Source organism: Heterodontus francisci, unplaced genomic scaffold (assembly GCF_036365525.1).
Source record: "Heterodontus francisci isolate sHetFra1 unplaced genomic scaffold, sHetFra1.hap1 HAP1_SCAFFOLD_43, whole genome shotgun sequence".
NCBI classification, from domain to species: Eukaryota; Metazoa; Chordata; class Chondrichthyes; order Heterodontiformes; family Heterodontidae; genus Heterodontus; species Heterodontus francisci.
Window position 1 is genome coordinate 19194153 of NW_027141852.1, and position 19473 is coordinate 19213625.

Genomic DNA, 19473 nt, shown 5'->3' on the forward strand with positions numbered 1-19473 from the left:
ATCTGAAACAAAAACAGGAAATGCTGGATTCACTCAGCAGGTCTGGCAGCATCTGTGGAAGGGTCACTGACCCGAAACGTTAACTCTGCTTCTCTTTCCACAGATGCTGCCAGACCTGCTGAGTGAATCCAGCATTTCTTGTTTTTGTCTCTGTCAGAGCAACTCACCTCATTTCACTCCCCAGTCAGTTCAATTTTGGAGGTGGGAAAACCTCTCGAAAGAATGATTCGGGACAAAATTAATAGTCCCATGGACAAATGTGGGTTAATTCAAGAAAGCCAGCATGGATTTCTTAAGGGACAATCATGTTTAACTGTCCTGCTGGAGATTTTGATGAGGTAACAGAGAGGGTTGATGAGGGCAATGCTGTTGATGTGGTCTACATGGACTTTCAAAAGGTCTGGCAGCATCTGAAAGGTCACTGACCTGAAACGTTAACTTTGCTTCTCTCTGTACAGATGCTGCCTGACCTGCTGAGTATTTCCAGCATTTCTTGTTTTCATTATGGCACAGAGTTCCCTTTTCAAACTTACAGAATTAACCACAATAGTGTACTCTGAGATTCAAGTTAAATATCAGCCCAATATTTACACACATTATGAGTTTATAAGTTTCAGTATTAATTCCCATAGTGCATCCTGACATATACATTAGATATAACATAACATAAGAACAGAAGAAATAGGAGCAGGAGTAGGCCATTCGGCCCCTCAAGCCTGCCCTGCCATTCAGTAAGATCATGGCTGATCTGCCCCAGACCTCAACTCCTCTTTCATGCCAGCTCTTCATAGACCTCAACTCTCCAATATTTCAAAAATCTATTTACATCCTCTTTAAATACTTTCAGTGATTTAGCCTCCAATACTGACTGGCGTAGAGAATTCCAGACATTCACTACCCTCTGAGAGAAGACATTCCTTTGCATCTCAGTTTAAATGAGTGGCCCCTTATTCTGTAACTATGTCGCCTATTTTGAGATTCCCCCACTAGTGGAAACATCTTCTCAACATCAACCCTGTTAATAAAAACAAGAAATGCTGGAAATACTCAGCAGGTCTGGCAGCATCTGTGAAGAGAGAAGCAGAGTTAATGTTTCAGGTCAGAGACCCTTCTTCACCCTGTTAAGCACCCTCAGAATCTTGTACGTTTCAAAAAGATCACCCCTCATTCTTCTAAACACGAATGAGTAACCTGTTTAGCCGTTCTTCATAAGTCAACCCCTTCATCCCAGGAATCAGCTGAGTGAATCGCTTTTGAACTCCTCCAATGCCAGTACATCCTTTCTTAAGTCTAAATCTCCAGTGCGTCATCAGATTGAGAGAATCTGAAAGATAGCATAACCTGAGATACAAACTGAAATTTCAGTTTAAAACTCCCCTGGATTGTGAAACTAAAAGATACAATAGCAATTCAATTTGTATAGACTGTGCTTTGGATCATATTCCAGCCCTCATACAGTATCAGACTGGAAGATACTGTAGCAATTCCATTAGTGCAGACTCAGCTCTACATTACAGAGCAGGGAACATATTTAAACAACCGGGAACACTTTTACACAAGATGGATCATATTTACACAACTGAGAAGATCTTTACACAACAGGGACCCATTTTACACAATAACAGAGAACATCTTTGCACAACAGCGAATACAGTAACACAACAGAGAACATATTACACAGCAGGAAATATCTTTAAAAGAACACAGGGAACATCTTTACACAACAGAGAACACAATTACATAAGTCATCAGTCTTTCGCTGTCTCTTGCTGGTTTGCTCAGTACCTTTCTCTGTCTGTTCCTTTCTGAGTCCTGATAATATCTTCCTGGTTTTCTGTGTGTCTTTCTCTGTCTGTTCCTTTCTGCGTCCTGATAATCTCTTCCTGGTTTTCTGTGTCTCTTTCTCTGTCTGTTCCCTTCTGGGTCCGAATGATCTCTACCCGGTTTTCTGTGTGTCTTTCTCTGCCTGCCTCATTGTCGGTGCTGTTACTCTGTGTCCTTGTGTCATTGGGCAGTGAGGGTGAGTCTGTCAGCACGTGTGTTGCTGAGTCCGGGATTCTTGAGAAATCCGACTCCAATCCTATTTTTATAAAAACATTGGGGAAATGAACATATTTCACGAACAGGCAGCTAAAATTTAAACCAGCAGTTTGCAGAGTGGCGCAGCGGAAGCGTGCTGGGTCGATGGATCGAAACCATTCTCTGCTATTTATGTTTGGTCGGAAGACAAACAGTTCACTTTCAAAACATCAAGTGTTTCCCCATAATAACAAGATGCGCTCGTTTGCGATCAGCTTTTTCCTTCTCGTGAACACATCAGTCAGTAACAACTCACTTTTGCTCACACGAACACAAGCTGCAAACACGGACCAGCCGAGTCTCTCCCACTTTGTCAACCCCCTTCCTGCAGAGCCTCCTCTCCACCACCAGATGGTGATGTTGGCCACAATAAAACCAGGACAAATGGTCACAGTGAGGAGACGGTCAGCAACAGAAAATAAAACAATAACAGGGAAAACCTTTGCACAACAACAGGGGACATCTTTACACAACAGAAAACATATTTACACAACAGGAAATACCGTTACACAACAGGGAGAACACAATCATACAAATGCCTTGTTTCTCCATCTCAGTTTCGTTGTCTGTCTCTCTCTCTCCGTTCCTCACTTTTATTTCCTCACAGTCTATTAGTTTTCTATGTGTTTTTCTCTCTGTCCCGTTGTCGATGGTGTCACTCAGCGTCCTTGTAACATTGCGTAGCCAGGCTGAGCCTCCCAACACCTGTGTTAGAGAACCTAGAATATAGAACAGTACAGCTCAGGACATGCCCTTCGGCCCACGATGTTGTGCCGAACCTTTAACCTACTCTAATATCAAAACTACCTACATACCTTTCATTCTACTATCATCCATGTACCTATCCAAGAGACGCTTAAATGTCCCTAATGTATCTGCTTCTACTACCACCGCTGGCAGTGCATTCCACGCACCCACCACTCTCTGTGTAAAGAACCTACCTCTGACATCTCCCTGAAACCTTCCTCCATCACCTTAAAATTATGCCCCCTGGTGATAGCCCTTTCCACCCTGGGAAAAAGTCTCTGGCTATCCACTCTATCTATGCCTATCATCATCTTGTACCCCTCTATCAAGTCACCTCTCATCCTTCTTCGTTCCAATGGGAAAAGCCCCAGCACCCTCAACCTTTCTTCGTAAGACATGCCCTCCAGTCCAGACAGCATCCTGATAAATCTCCTCTGCACCCTCTCTAAAGCTTCCACATCCTTCCTATAATGAGACGACCAGAACTGAACACAATATTCCAAGTGTGGTCTAACCAGGGCTTTATAGAGCTGCAGCATAACCTCGCGGCTCTTAAACTCAATCCCCCTGTTAATGAAAGCCAACACACCATACGCCTTCTTAACAACCCTATCAAACGTGGGTGGCAACTTTGAGCGATCTATGGACATGGACCCCAAGATCCCTCTGTTCCTCCACACTACCAAGAATCCTGTCTTTTAGCCTGTATTCTGCATTCAAATTCGACCTTCCAAAATGAATCACTTCACACTTTTCCAGGTTGAACTCCATCTGCCACTGATCAGCCCAGCTCTGCACCCTGTCAATGTCCCGTTGCAACCTACAACAGCCTTCCACACTATCCACAACTCCAGCAACCTTCGTGTCATCGGCAAACTTGCTAACCCAGACTTCCACTTCCTCATCCAAGTCATTTATAAAAATCACAAAGCGCAGACGTCCCAGAACAGATCCCTGCGGAACACCACTGGTCACCGAGCTCCAGGCTGAATACTTTCCATCTACTACCACCCTCTGTCTTCTATGGGCCAGCCAATTCTGTATCCAGACAGCCAACTTTCCCTGCATCCCATGCCTCCTTACTTTCTGAATGAGCCTACCATGGGGAACCTTATCAAACTCCTTGCTAAAATCCATATACACCACATCCACTGCTCTTCCTTCATCGATGTGTTTTGTCACATCTTCAAAGAATTCAATAAGGCTTGTGAGGCATGACCTGCCCCTCACAAAGCCATGCTGACTGTCTCTAATCAAACTATGCTTTTCCAACTAATCATAAATCCTGTCTCTCAGAATCCTCTCCAATAATTTGCCCCCTACCGACATAAGACTGACTGGTCTCTAAATCCCAGGGTTATCCCTATTCCCTTTCTTGAACAAGGGAATAACATTTGCCACCCTCCAATCATGTGGTACTACTCCAGTGGACAGTGAGGACGCAAAGATCATCGGCAAAGGAGCGGCAATCTCTTCCCTCGCTTCCCGTAATATCCTTGGGTATATCCCGGCTGGCCCCAGGGACTTATCTGTCCTCATGTCTTTCAAAATTTCCAGCTCATCCTCCCTCTTAACATCAACCTGTTCGAGCATATCAGCCTGTTCCACGCTGTCCTCACAAACGTCCAGGTCCCTCTCACTAGTGAATACTGAAGCAAAGTATTCATTTAGGACCTCCCCTACCTCCTCCGACTCCAGGCACAAGTTCCCTCCACTATCCCTGATCGGCCCTACCCTCAGTCTGGCCATCCTCTTTTTCCTCACATAAGTGTAGAACGCATTGGGATTTTCCTTAATCCTACCCGCCAAGACTTTTTCATGTCCCCTTCTAGCTCTCCTAAGTCCATTCTTCAGTTCCTTCCTGGCTACCTTGTAACCCTCTGGAGCCCTGTCTGATCCTTGCTTCCTCAACCTTAAGTAAGCTTCCTTCTTCCTCTTGACTAGCTGTTCCACATTTCTTGTCATCCAAGGTTCCTTCACCCTACCATCCCTTCCTTGCCTCACCGGACAAACCTATCCAGCAGTCGCAGCAAGTGCTCCCTAAACAACCTCCACATTTCTGTCCTGCATTTCCCTGAGAACATCTGTTCCCAATTTATGCACCCCAGTTCCTGCCTAATAGCATTGTAATTCCCCCTCCCCCAATTAAATATTTTCCCATCCCGTCCGCTCCTGTCCCTCTCCATGACTACAGTAAAGGTCAGGGAGTTGTGATCACTATCACCGAAATGTTCTCCCACCGAGAGATCTGCCACCTGGCCTGGTTCGTTGCCAAGCACCAAATCCAACATAGCCTCCCCTCTAGTCGGCTTATCTACATATTGAGTCAGGAAACCTTCCTGGACACACCTGACAAAAACTGCTCCATCCAAACTATTTGCACGAAGGAGGTTCCAATCAATATTAGGGAAGTTGAAGTCACCCATGACAACAACCCTGTTACTTCTGCACCTTTCCAAAATCTGCCTCCCAATCTGTTCCTCCGTGTCTCTGTTGCTATTGGGGGTCTATAGAAAACTCCCAATAAAGTGAATGCTCCTTTCCTGTTTCTGACTTCCACCCATAATGACTCAGTAGACAAACCCTCCTCGATGACCTCCCTTTCTGCAGCTGTGACACTATCCCTGATTAACAATGCAACTCCTCCACTTCTTTTACCTCCCTCCCTATTCCTTTTGAAACATCCAAACCCGGGAACATCCAACATCCATTTCTGCCCCTGTGATCTCCAAGTGTCCGTAATGGCCACAACATCGTAGCTCGAAGTACTGATCCATGCTCTAAGTTCATCACCCTTATTCCTGACACTTCTTGCATTAAAATAGACACACTTCAACCCATCATACTAGCTGAAACTTTGCCCTGTCAACTGTCTAACCTTCCTCACAGACTCTCTGCACTCTGTATCTGCCTGTTCAACAGCTACCCCATCCACTGATCCGTAGTTCCGGTTCCCATACCTCTGCCAAACTAGTTTAAACCCTCCCGAAGAGCTCTAGCAAACCTCCCGCCCAGGATATTGGTCTCCCTCCAGTTCAGATGCAACCCGTCCTTCTTGTCCAGGTCCCACCTTCCCCAGAAGGTATCCCAATGATCCACATAACTGAAGCCCTCCCTGCTACACCAGCTCTGTAGCCACGTGTTCAGCTGCACTCGCTCTCTGTTTCTAGCCTCACTAGGACGTGGCACCGGTATCAATCCTGAGATTACTACTCTGCTCGTCTTGCCTTTTAGCTTCCAACCTAACTCCTATATTCGCTTTTCAGGTCCTCATCCCTTTTCCTAGCTATGTCATATGTACCACGACTTCTGGCTGCTCCCCCTCCCCTTTAAGAATCCGAAAGACTCGATCTGAGACATCCCTGACCCTGGCACCCAGGAGGCAACATACCATCCGGGAGTCTCGTTCGTGACCACAGAATCTCCTGTCTGTTCCTCTAACCATTGAATCTCCTATCACTATCGCTCTCCTATTCTCCACCCTTCCCTTCTGAGCCGCAGAGCCAGGCTCAGTGCCAGAGACCTGGCCGCTGTGGCTTTCCCCTGGTAAGTCCCCCCCCACAACCGTATACAAAACGGTATACTTATTCTTGAGGGGAACGGCCACAGGGGATCCCTGCACTGTGTGCCTATTCACTTTCCCTCCCCTGACGGTCACCCAGCAACCTTTATCCTGTGACTTGGGTGTCAGGACTTCCCTATAACTGCTCTCTATCATCCCCTCTGCCTCCCGCATGATCCGAAGTTCATCCAGCTCCAGCTCCCGTTCCCTAACGCGGTCTGTGAGGAGCTGGAGTTGGGTGCACTTCTCACAGGTGAAGTCAGCAGGGACACAAGTGGTGACCCTTACCTCCCACATCCTGCAAGAGGAGTATGCAACTGCCCTAGCTTCCATCCCCTCTGCTCCAAATTGACGACAGAGAATAAAAAAATATAAAGGAAAACCTTACCTTACCAAACCCTCCACACAAGAGTCCTTTTTTTTGGTTGGAGGAGGAGGATGGGTGGGAGACACGACACGTGTAGTGTTTCGGGTTTAGCCACTGCCCGAATATAGAAGTTCACTTACCCAGCAGTCCCCGTGTCCGCGTCCGCCGAATCGTCAGGTAAGTACTTTATAGTGAAACGTACCTTCCCGGCTGCCCCCTGGCTCGCACTATCACCGCTCCTGCTGATCAAAGGTGTTGCTGTAATAAAAACAGAAAATGCTGGAAATGCTCAGTAGGTCTGGCAGCATCTGTGCAGAGAGAAACAGTTAACAGTTCAGGTCTGTTTCCTTCGCTCACATTAACTTTGTTTCTTTCTCCACAGATGCTGCCAGACCTGCTGACTATTTCAAGCATTTTCTGTTTATGTTTCAGATTTCCAGCATCTGCAGTATTTTGCTTTTGTACGTGTGTTGCTATGTCTGGGACTGTTTGAGTGCAATGCTATTGCTTTATAAACAGCGTTGAAACAAACATTTATCTAGTTAACACACAGCACTAATACACAGCTGGATATAAACAGCAGCCTGCAGCAGAGGGTGCAGTGGAAGTTTATTAACACAAATAATTCACCAACAATATATTTACTGCGATCCTCAATCACACCACCCTTCATCTTAACACGTTTTATTCTTCATTGACATCAACTTCTTGCTTCCAATAAACACTTCAATTTGGAACACAGCTTCCAAATCACCTTTATTCACAAACCCGAACACAAGCTGCAAATGCTGCAAACACACACCAGCCCAGACTTTCCCCTTTCGGTCAACCCATTCCTGCATCACTGCCTCTCCACCAACAGTTGCTGCTAGAATCATACAATCATAGAATGGCTAAAGCACAGAAGGAGGCCATTCGGCCTGACGAACCCATGTTGGCTCTCTGCGAAAGCAACTCACCTCGTCTCACTCCCCAGTCAGTTCAATGTCGGTGGTGGGAAAACTTCTCGAAAGAATAATTCGGGACAAAATTAATAGTCCCATGGACAAATGTGGGTTAATTCAGGAAAGACAGCATGGATTTCTTCAGGGAAAATCATGTTTAACTGTCCTGCTGGAGCTTTTTGATGAGGTAACAGAGAGGGATGATGAGGGCAATGCTGTTGATGTGGTCTACATGGACTTTCAAAAGGTCTGGCAGCATCTGAATGGTCACTGACCTGAAACATTAACTCTGTTTCTCTCTCCACAGATGTTGCCAGACCTGCTGAGTATTTCCAGCAGTTTTTGTTTACATTTCAGATTTCTAGCATCTGCAGTATTTTGCTTTTATTGACTTTCAAAAGGAGTTTGATACAATGCAACACAACAGACTTGTGAACAAAGTTATAACTCATGGAATAAAAGGGACAGTAGTAACATGGACATGGAATTGGCTGAGTGACAGGAAACAAAGAGTAGTGATCAATGGATGTTCTTCGGGCGAGAGGAAGGTTTGTTGTGGAGTTCCCCAGGAGTCAGTGTTGGGACCCTTGCCTTTCCTGATATATATTAATGACCTAAACCTTGGTGTACAGGGCAGAATTTCAAAGTTTATGGATGATACGAAAATTGGAAGCATTGTGAATTTGTAGTAACAATTCTGTGATTCTGTGATTCCAATATTCAAGTCATTTATATATATGGTGGTCCTGACACTGACACTTGTGGACATCACTGTTCACCATCTTCCATTCTGAAAAACAACTAAATGCCACAACTCGCTTTTCTTGATATTTCATACATTTTTTAATCTAAGCAGATACTGACCCTCCTATTCCAGGAGCCTGAGTTTTGTTACCCAGCCTTTTATGTGGTAGTTTGTCAAACGCTTTCTTAAAATCAATATCGACAACATCCATTGCTTTCCCTTCATCAACCATTCTGTTACTTCATCAAAAAAATCAGTTATTTATTAATAGATGCAGTACTGAAACAGGCCCTTCGGCCCATCAAGTCTGTGCCGTCCAACAACCACCCATTTATACTAATCTGACATGAATCCCATATTCCCTATCACAGCCCCACCATTCTTCTCCCACCTCCCTGCACTGGGGGCAATTTACAATGGCCAATTTACCTATCAATCTGCAAGTCTTTGGCTGTGCGAAGAAACCCACGCAGTCACAGGGAGAACTCAAACTGCGCGCAGGTACTGAACACGGGTCGCTGGAGCTGTGAGGCTGCGGTGCTAAACACTGATCGCCCAAAATGACCGTGGCAGGACTCGAACCGACAATCTTCTGATAACCTTGTTAAATACACCGAAGTCAGACGCCTTATCCATTAGGCCACACAGCCAATACTGAAGAAGTAAAAAGGTGCTGAACCTCTCAGTTTTCGGTCTACCCAAACCAAGTTCAAGGTCTGAATCATGAACCGATTGCCTCATTCGTTCTGTGAATAATACAATGATTTAATAGACAAAGTTTTGAAACATTCCTGCCCATAAATCTTAATAACAGAGAGTGTGTGGATCTCCTGACTCAGAATGTTTCATGGATACAGTCCTCAGATCCGACAAGGAACCCCTGAACATCCACAGTAAAGACAGTGTGGATGAGGAAATGTAAGAGCTGGGAGCTGAAACTCAGGGACGGCCGAGCTCTCCTGTCATTGAGCTTGTGTGTCTGCTCTGCTCGCCGCACTTCCGGATCTACTTTGTTTCCAATGAAAAGATGAAAAGGGCCGTTCGGTTTTCCTCTCACTGACAGCGTGTTTCACTCGGGTTAATATAACCCGGGACTTTTGCTGCTGAAATGAATTCTGCAAGGTCCCAGCACACACACCGGCTCCCTCCTTTCTCCCCTCTTTCTATCGGATTGTTTTACCAGGACGGGCTCAATAATAACAAACCCCCTGCAGGGAATGACCGCAAATTGAGCATCCAAATGGGGCAAGTGGGCAGCTTTCTGGGTTCTAGGTTCCCCCTACATCGCCCCTCCCTCCCTCCAGTCCAAGCCCCTCTTCACTTTCTTTGGGACTTTGATGAGGGTGAAATGGGGAAAGTTCCCATTGATGTTTGAATGCTGAATTGCTGCAAAGGTCTGCGCACGCGCGACATAACCCCGCCCCCCAGTGGGACGTCACAATGAGGAGTGGAGCGCATGCGCATCCTTCCCCAACCCAGTCTGTGAGGCCATTCACTCAATCAGGGGAAGATGATTTAAATCAGCTGCGAATGGAGACTTCCCGGGCCCGGGGGAAGGGAACAAACAGCATCTGCTTCCAGCAGCCACTGCTTTGGGAGCGTGTCCGCAGATGTGCTCAGAGATTAGCATTGAGTGGTGGGAAGTTGAGGGGGAGTCGGGGAGTGTTTGTAACAGACACTGTGGAGCAGGAGCTGCTCCCGGAACATGGAGTGAGCCGGGGACACGGGGAAGGGAGAGTTCATTCTCGGACAGTGTCTGTACAGGCTCAGGGAGACACAATGGGAAGAAATCACGATTGAAAATCACTGACAATTTCACCACCCAAAGGAGAGGGAATTTTCCTGCTTTAGTTCCAGTCTCTCACTGTTTGTTGGATTGTGAACAGTGGGGGGAAAATAGCTGCAAAATAACGATGTGGACAGTTAGACAAAGAACATATATTGCAGATAACAGGTGAGAAGTGTGAAAGGCACATTTTAAATAGTGGCTGCTGGTTTTTTCGTTGAAATAGAAATGTGACTGTGTGAAGGTCACTGCTCTATCGGACAGTCCCAGTCATTGAGCAGTTCAGGGCTTGTGTTGTTTCTGAATGTCACAAACACCTTGCAAAACCACTGCAAACACCTGGTAAACAGAAGCTGAATACTGTAGTACTGCAGTGGAGTCAGACACTGACACTGTTTGTGTTCCTGGTTTTCATTTTGCGATTGTTCATAATGATTATAATTGGGACGATTACATTGATCGTTTTTGTATCTTCTACCTCATCAATTCTTTCATTCCTCCAGGAAAATACATGAAGGAACCTGACTGGATGTGGTGATTCTTGGACACAAAGAAAAGTGCAGCGAGCTCGTTCCAACGCACAGTCGGTACAGGATCACTCCCAAAGCACAGAGATACTGCCAGCTCATCAGTTCCACTGGAACAAATAAAAGTAGTCAGACAGACACTGATCCCAAAATCGAGAGACACATTTTCAATCCAACAGTCAAACAACAGCAGGACAGACAGAAGTTGTTTCCATTTCACTCCAATTCAGTACAGCTGACAGGTTGATACATCAATCACAGTATAAAAACAAACTCACTATCAGATCTAAATAAAGTCTGTCACCATGGTTACATTTTAAATATAAAACTTGAAACAGAACAGACACAATTTACCTCATTGAAAGGTACAGAATGAATGCAAGGAGGCTTCAAGGGGATTTGGACAGGGTAAGTGAATGGGCAAGAACATGGCAGATGGAATATAATGTAAATAAGTGTGACGTTCTCCACTTTGGTAGAATAAACAGAAAGACAGAGTATTTCTTAAATGGTGAGAGGTTGAGAAGTGTCGATGTCCAAAGGGACCTGGGTGTCCTTGTTCATGAGACACTAAAAGCTGGTGTGCAGGTGCAGCAAGCAATTAGGAAGGCAAATGGTATGATGGCTTCATTGAAAGCGTATTTGAGTACATGGTTAAACATGTATTGCTTCAATTGTATAAAGTCTAGCTGAGACTGCACCTGGAGTATTCTGTACTATTTTGGTTTCCTTATTGAAGGAAGGATAGACTTGTCACAGAGGGAGTGCAACAGAGATTCACCAGACTAATCCCCTGGGATGGTGGGATTGTCTTATGATGAGAGACTGCAGAAACTGGGCCGAAATTCTCTGGAGTTTCGAAGAATGAAAGGTGATCTCATTGAAACTTACAACATTCTTATGGGGTGTGACAGGGTAGATATGGATAGGATGTTTCCTCTGTCTAGTGAGTCCAGAACAAGGGGACACAGTCTCAGAATAAGGGCAGGCCATTTGAGACTGAGATGAGCAGGAATTTCTTTACTCAGAGGGTGAGAAATCTGTGGAATTCTTTATCCCAGTGGGCTGTGGAAGATCAATCATTGAACATATTCAAGACAGAAATCGATAGATTTCTAAATACTAACGGGATCAAGGGATATGGAGATAGCAGGGAAAAATGGCGTAGAGATAGATGATCAGTCACGATCTGTTTGAATATTGGAGCAGGCTTGATGGGCTGAATGGTCTAATGCCCCAATTTCCTATCATCCTTTGAATCCCAATAATGTACATCAGAACGTTAGACCAAGTTATGCATTACATACCAGTTCAAAAATCCCACAGAGATTAAGACTGAAAGATGCAGTATCAATTCCATTACTACAAAATGAAGGACTTGGAGCTTGCAGACCAGCCCATGTATAAGATTGAAAGTTATATTTTCATTCACAATCGTTTTCACAGAGCTAAATATTAAATACCAATCCACAACTTGTACAGGACTACCAAATAAAACCTACAATTGTAAAATACAGTTAATCCATATTTTGAATTAAACACAAGGCAAATAAATATTGATACATTAAGAGAGCTGGAAACAGTGAGAGCAGAGTGGATCATAAAGAGCCCAGGAGAGGGAGCATGAGTTCACTCGGAGAGCAGGGAACAGTGAGAGCACGCGTCAAAAAAGGCAAAGGAATCCACAATTAATGGGAGAACACTGAATGGTGCAGAGAAAGTGAGGGACGTTGGAGTGAATGTCCACAGGTCCCTGAAGTAGCAGTACAGGTCAATAAGGTGGTTCAGCAGGTATATGGAATCCTTTCCTTTATTAACTGAGGTATAGAATATAAGTGTGACCTGGGTGTCCATGTCAATAAGTCACTGACAGCTAACATGCAGGTGCAGCAAGCAATTAGGAAGGCTAATAGTATGTTAGCCTTTATCACAAGAGGATTTGAGTACAGGAGTAGTGAATTCTTGCTTCAATTGTATAGAACCTTGGTTAGACTGCACTTGGAGTACTGTGTACAGTTTTGGTCTCCTTACCTTACGCAGGATATTATTGCCATGGAGGGAGTTCAATGAAGGTTCATCAAACTTGTTCCTGGGATGGTGGGATTGTCCTATGAAGAGAGATTGGGGAAACTGGGGCTGTATTCTCTAGAGTTTTGAAGAATGAGAGGTGATCCCATTGAAACCGACAAAATATTGAAAGGACAGTGAGGGTAGATGCAGCTATGTTGTTTCCCCTGGTTGGGGAGTCGAGAACCAGGGGACGCAATTTCAAAATAAGGGGGAAGCTCCTTAGGACAGAGATGAGGAGAAATTTCTTTACTCGGAGGGTTGTGAATCTTTGGAATTCTGTACACCAGAGGGCTGTGGAAGCTCAGTCATTGAGTATGTTTAAAGCAGAGATTGATAGATTTCTAAATACAAATGACATAAGGGAATATGAGGAAAGTGTGGGGAAAAGGGCATTGAAGTGGATGATCAGCCATGATCATATTGAATGGTGGGGTAGGCTCGATGGGCTGAATGGCCGACTCCTGCTCCTATGTTTCGATGTTCCTAATTCCACATGATCGGCGAGACACAGCCTCAGGCCGACTTGTCGGGTGTTGCAAACAGATAACACTGCTTCTGATCTTCACCAGAACAGAGAGTGAGATGTAACATTGATCATCAAACAAACTGTGAGAGAATACAACAGAATAAAACACATGGAGAGACATTGTGGAATAACAAATAGATTTGATTGGAATGTTGAATTTTGATTGGAATGGATAAAACACCAGAAACAGCAGATTAAATTGGGATTCTCATCATTATATTGATCTGAGACAGAAAAGAGAAACTGATGGGAAGAAGGAAGAATGGAACTGTTCAGTTTTTTTGAGTTTTTCACTCACCCATGAAAGCTGATTAAAAAAAGATGCAAATAACAGAGAATTTCACCAAAAAGGGAGATTAAATGCTGCCGAAACCTTGGATCGAAGGATGCCCCAACAGATCACCTGTTTAACTGTCTCCTCACTGGGGGATTTCAATCAGTGAGCAATATTATTCTCTACCTTTTTTTTGTTAAATGAACCCAGAACTGTCACTTGGAGTTAATATCTGCATTCCGACTCCTGAATATTTTCTGGACACATTTCCTGCTGAAAGAACGAAGAACTCGTTTCTAATTTACACAATACTATATACACATTCATCAAACCTCTTAAGCTAGTATCCTTGGTGCTGCTCTCTCTTCTCCCAAACCTCATCTCATGTGACTGTTACATCACCACTCTGACAGTGGGAGGGGTTGATCCCACTGTCTTCAGCATTAACCCTTTACATCCTTATACTACACTGTCTGTCCAAACAAATGGGTGGAGGGAACTTCCTTCATTTATTCAAACACTTGAAAATCAACTCAAAGCCATCAGAGAGAGAGAGAGAGAGAGAGAGAGAGTGTCAGAGCACTTCCTGCATCCAGTCCTGACCCTGTCACACTCAGCAGCTGCTCACCCAGACCCCACTCTCATCAACACTGAACATTGTTACAGAGACCCTTCAAATAATGTTTATAAAAGGCGGAAAAATTCAAAGTTCATCGCAGCCGGATTGAATGGAACAAAGTTTAATATCTTCTCACCGTCTCTCAATACCCACGAGACATAGGTTTTCTTATTTGGTTCCTTTGATTTTTCTTGTTCCTGATTGACAAATATTCCAAACCTCGGATCAACCCTCCCACTTGCGTCATGTCCCCAGTCTCGGTTAAAAGCAACACATAACGACACAAACACTCTGAAATATACAACGCAGTCACACTTTCCTTCAGTGAGATTAATGTCGAGCTGTTTTCCAGATTGAATGTAACCGTGAACAAATTTGTATCAAAGAAGTTGCCTTTGGCGTATCAGCACTGAATTTCTGGACAAGGAGGAACAGCCATTCCCAACTCACATCCTTCACAAAGGCTGTTTTCTCCTGTGACTGAAATTCATCATGTAATTTGAATTCCAAGTTCAAGTTCACAAAACAGAGATATAAATGATTGATAAGGAAACTTCTAAAGCATATCACAAATGTGAAATAAGGCTCTGCTGGGAGTTGAACCCAGTCTCTTCTGTTTACTATACAGGTGCTTTAACCAACTAAGCTACAGAGCCAGATCACAAATGCTTGCGTAGTTGAAATCAGAGGAGGATCTGTTTATTCTCATCACACTTCTCCACTGGTCACAACATATTTTAACTTTTCCTACTTACTGATACAGTCATATACTCTATTTTTCCCAAAACTGAGAATGGAGGTGGAGGGGCGACATGATAGAGGTTGACAAAGTTATGAGTGGCAGAGACAGAGTGGACAGTCAGAAGCTTTTTCACAGGGTGGCAGAGTCAGTTACGAGGGGACATAGGTTTAAGGCGAGAGTGGCAAAGTTTCGAGGGGATATGCGAGCCAAGTTCTTTACACAGAGGGTGGTGAGTGCCTGGAACTTGCTGCCAGGGAAGGTGGTGGAAGCAGGGAAGATAGCGACGTTTAAGAGGCATCTTGACAAATACATGAATAGGATGGGAAGAGAGGGATACGGTCCCCTGAAGTGCAGAAGGTTTTAGTTTAGACAGGCATCAAGATCGGCGCGGGCTTGGAGGGCCGAATGGCCTGTTCCTGTGCTGTACTGTTCTTTGTTTATAGATGTGGTCACCCCACAGCTTAAGTGTATGCAGGGAGAGAGGGAATGGGTGACCACCAGGCAGTCAAAAAGAATCAGGCAGGTAGTGCAGGACACCCCGAGTGCGTCTCACTCTCCAGCAGGTATTCAGTTCTGAATACAGAGGACAATGATGCTTCACCTGGGGAGTGCAGCCGGAGCCAAGTCCATGACACCATGGGTGACTCAGCTGCAAAGCGGAGTATAGGGAAGACTGGAAAAGCCATAGTGATAGGTGATTCAATCGTCAAGGGAACAATCAGGTGTTTCTATGGCCAGAGACGTGAATCCAGGAATGGAGTGTTGGCTCCCTGGTGCCAGGGTCAAGGATGTCATTGAGCAGTTACAGAGCATCCTGAAGGGGGAGGGTGAACAGCCAGCAGTGGTAGTCCACATCAGAACCAACAACATAGGTAGATATAAGGATGTTGTGCTGCAGTCAGAACTTAGGGAGTGAGGTAAGAAATTAGCAAGCAGGACATCAAAAGTAATAATCTCCGGATTACTCCCAGTGCCACGTGCAAGTGAGTACAGGAATAGATGGATAAGACAGATGAATGTACAGGAATAGATGGATAAGACAGATGAACGTGTGGCTGGAAAAATGGTGCAGGAGGGAGGACTTTAGATTTTTGGGACAGGTTGGACGGGTTGCACCTGAACCGAGCCAGGACGGAGTTCCTTGCAGGATGTTTTGCTAGTGCTGTTGGGAAGGGTTTAAGCTAGTTTGGCAGGGAGATGGGGACTGGAAGGTAGAGTCAGATGGGACAAAATCAGAAATAAAAATGGCAGGCAGAAAATTAATGGAGTCTGGAAGAGAGAGGAAACACTGATTAGAAAATTCAAAACAAAAAATGTTGGCAGTGCTCAACGATATCTAAATCAATGCAAGGAGTATAGCAAATGAAGCAGATGAGCTCAGGGCACAGTTAGACACATGGCAGTATGATATCATAGCTATTTCAGAAACATGGCTAAAGGAGGGACAGGCATGGCAGCTCAATTTTCCTGGTTACAGGGTTTTCAGACGTGAGAGGGAAGGGGATAAAAAAGGAGGGGGAGTGGCAATTTTGGTCAAAGAAACTATTACAGCTGTGAGGAGGGATGATATGTTGGAAGGTTTATCAAATGAGACCGTATAGATTGAGCTGAGGAACAAAAAAGTGGCAATCACACTGCTGGGAGTGTACTATAGACCCCTAAACAGTCAGAGGGAGATGGAAGAGCAGATATGTGGGCAAATCGCTGAGAAGTGCAAGAACAATAGGGCAGTAACAGTGGGGGATTTGTACCACCCAAACATTAACTGGGATACTTTTTGTGTAGAGGGAATTGAGGGAGCAGAATTCTTGAGGTGCATTCAGGAGTACTTTTTTAGCCAATATGTAGCAAGTCCAACAAGAGAGGGTGAAGTTTTGGACTTAGTTTTAGGAAATGAAGAGGGGCAGGTGGAAGGAGTGGCAGTGGGACAGCATTTTGGTGGTAGTGATCATAATTCAGTCAGTTTTAATATAATTATGGAAAGGACAAGGACAGAACAGGAGTTAGAGTTCTCAGTTGGGGCAAGACCAACTTTACTAAGCTGGAGAGTGATTTACCGAAAGTGGACTGGAAACAGGTACTTGACGGTAAATCAGTGTCACAGCAGTGGGAAGAATTCAAAGGGGAGATTCAAGGGGTTCGGAGTCAACATGTTCCCACAAAGAAAAAGGGTGGGAAGGCCAAATCTAGAGCCACATGGATGTCAAGCAGTTTACGGGTATAATAAGGCAGTAAAGGAAAGTTTATGCCCAACACAGAGAACTGAATACTACAGAAAGCCGAGAGGAGTATAGAATGTGGAGGGGGGAAATCAACATTGAAATTAGGAAAGTTAAGCGTGAGCATTAAAGAATATTGGCAATCAAAATCATGGTGAACCCAAAGATGTTTTATCAATACATTGAGAGTAAAAGGATAAATAAGGAAAGAGTAGGGCACAGAAAAGACCAAAAAGGTAACCTATGTGTAGAGCAGCAGATGCTGACATTGTTCTGAATAAATGCTTTGCATCTGTCTTCACAAAAGAGGGGGAAGATGCATATATTGTAGATAAGGAAGAGGGGTGTGAAGTATGGATGTGATTCATACAGAGGGAGAGAGGACATATTAATGGGATTAGTGTATATGAAAGTTGATAAATCACGAGCGCCGGATGGAATGCACCTCAGGCTGTTAAAAAGAAGCAAGAGAGGAAATAGCAGAAGAACTGATCATCATTTTCCAGACCTCACTGGATACAGGTGTGGTGATGGAGGATTGGAGGACTGCTAACGTTGTACCTTTGTTTAAAAAGGGAGTGAGGGAGACCAAATAATTACAGGCCAGTCAGTCTAACATCAGTATTGGGCAAATTATTGGAATCTATTCTGTGAGACAGAATAAAATGTTACTTCGAAAGGCACAGATTAATCAAGGATAGTCAGCATGGATTTGTTAAGGGAAGATCTTGTCTGCCCAACTTGATCGAAAGTTTGAAGAATTAAGAAGGAAGATAGATGAGGGTAGTGCAGTTGATGTAGTCTACATGGATGTAAATGTAGGGGGTATGAGTTTGCAGATGGCACAAAGATTGGCTGTGTGGTAAATAGCAAGGAGGATAGCTGCAGGCTGCAGGAAGATCTTCATGGTCTGGTCAGATGGGCAGAAAAATGGCAAATAGAATTCAATTCAGAAGTGTGAGTTGCTGCATTTGGGGAGGTCAAACAAGGCAAAGGAATACACAATTAATGGGAGAGTACTGAGAGGTGTAGAGGAAGTGAGGGACCTTGGAGTAAATGCCCACAGATCCCTGAAGGTCGCAGGACAGGTCGATAAGGTGGTAAGAAGGCATATGGAATCCTTTCCTTTATTAGCCGAGGTATAGATTTAAGAGCAGGGAGGTTATGCTGGAACTGTATAAATCATTAGTCAGGCCACAATGAATACTGTATGCAGTTCTGATCACCTTATTACAGAAAGGATGTAATTGCACTAGAGAGGGTACAGAGGAGATTCACGAGAATGTTGCCGGGATTGGAAAAATGCAGCTATGAGGAAAGACTGGATAGGCTGAGGCTGTTCTCCTTGGCACAGAGAAGGCTGAGGAGAAATCTCATTGAAACATACAACATTTTGAGGTGCCTGGATAGAGTTGAAGTGAAGGGCCTATTTACCTTAGCAGAGAGGTCAGTGACTAGGGGAAATAGATTTAAAGTGATTGGTAGAAAGATTACGGGGGAGATGAGGAAAAGTTTTTTTCAGCCAGAGGGTGGTGGGGGTCTGGAACTCACTGCCTCAATTCAATCAAAAGAAGTTTGGATATACATTCAAGTGCTGTAATCTGCAGGGCTGCAGACCAAATGCTAGAAGGTGGAATTAGAATGGGTGGAAAGTTTTTCATCTGGCACAGACACGATGGGCCAAGTGGCCTCTTTCTGTGCCTTAAACTTTCTTTGATTCGATGATACTATAATTACCCAGCTGTTGTAATGGAAATTGAACTTGTTTCTCTGGACCATTGGTGGAGGCTTCAGGATTACTCGTCCTGTAATGTCACCACAAAACCACCATACCGCTGTATGAGATTTTTTACTGGTTTGTTCTGTGGATTTCAGTCTACACAAATGGAATTGATAATCTATTTCACTCTGATAATGTTTGAGATGTTTTTGGCTGGTAAATAATGTGTATCTCAGTCGACTGTATTTTTAAATTCCGCAGTCTGGGTGAGTTCAGGCATCTAATTTACATCACAGTTTGCACTTTCTATCAGCATTACTTAATCTAATACTGTTTTATTTTTGGACTGGCAATGTTTAGATCAATCTACACTCATGGAATTGATACTGTATTTCTGTTTGATATTGTATGAGTTTTTAGAATGGTATATAATATTTAGATCAATCTACACTAATGGAATTGATTCTGTATCTTTCCATTTCACAGTGTGGGTGAGTTCTGAACTGGTATCTAATTTGTGTCTCAGGTTACAATATCTTTCAGCAC

The 19473-nt window shown here is 44.2% G+C and overlaps 1 non-coding gene across 1 annotated transcript; it reads right to left on the bottom strand.

Annotated features, from left to right (window-relative positions):
• Window positions 1-14828: 14828 nt before the first annotated feature.
• On the bottom strand, window positions 14829-14902 carry trnat-agu (transfer RNA threonine (anticodon AGU)). Its single transcript has one exon. It is a non-coding gene; the product is annotated as a tRNA-Thr (tRNA).
• Window positions 14903-19473: the final 4571 nt, after the last annotated feature.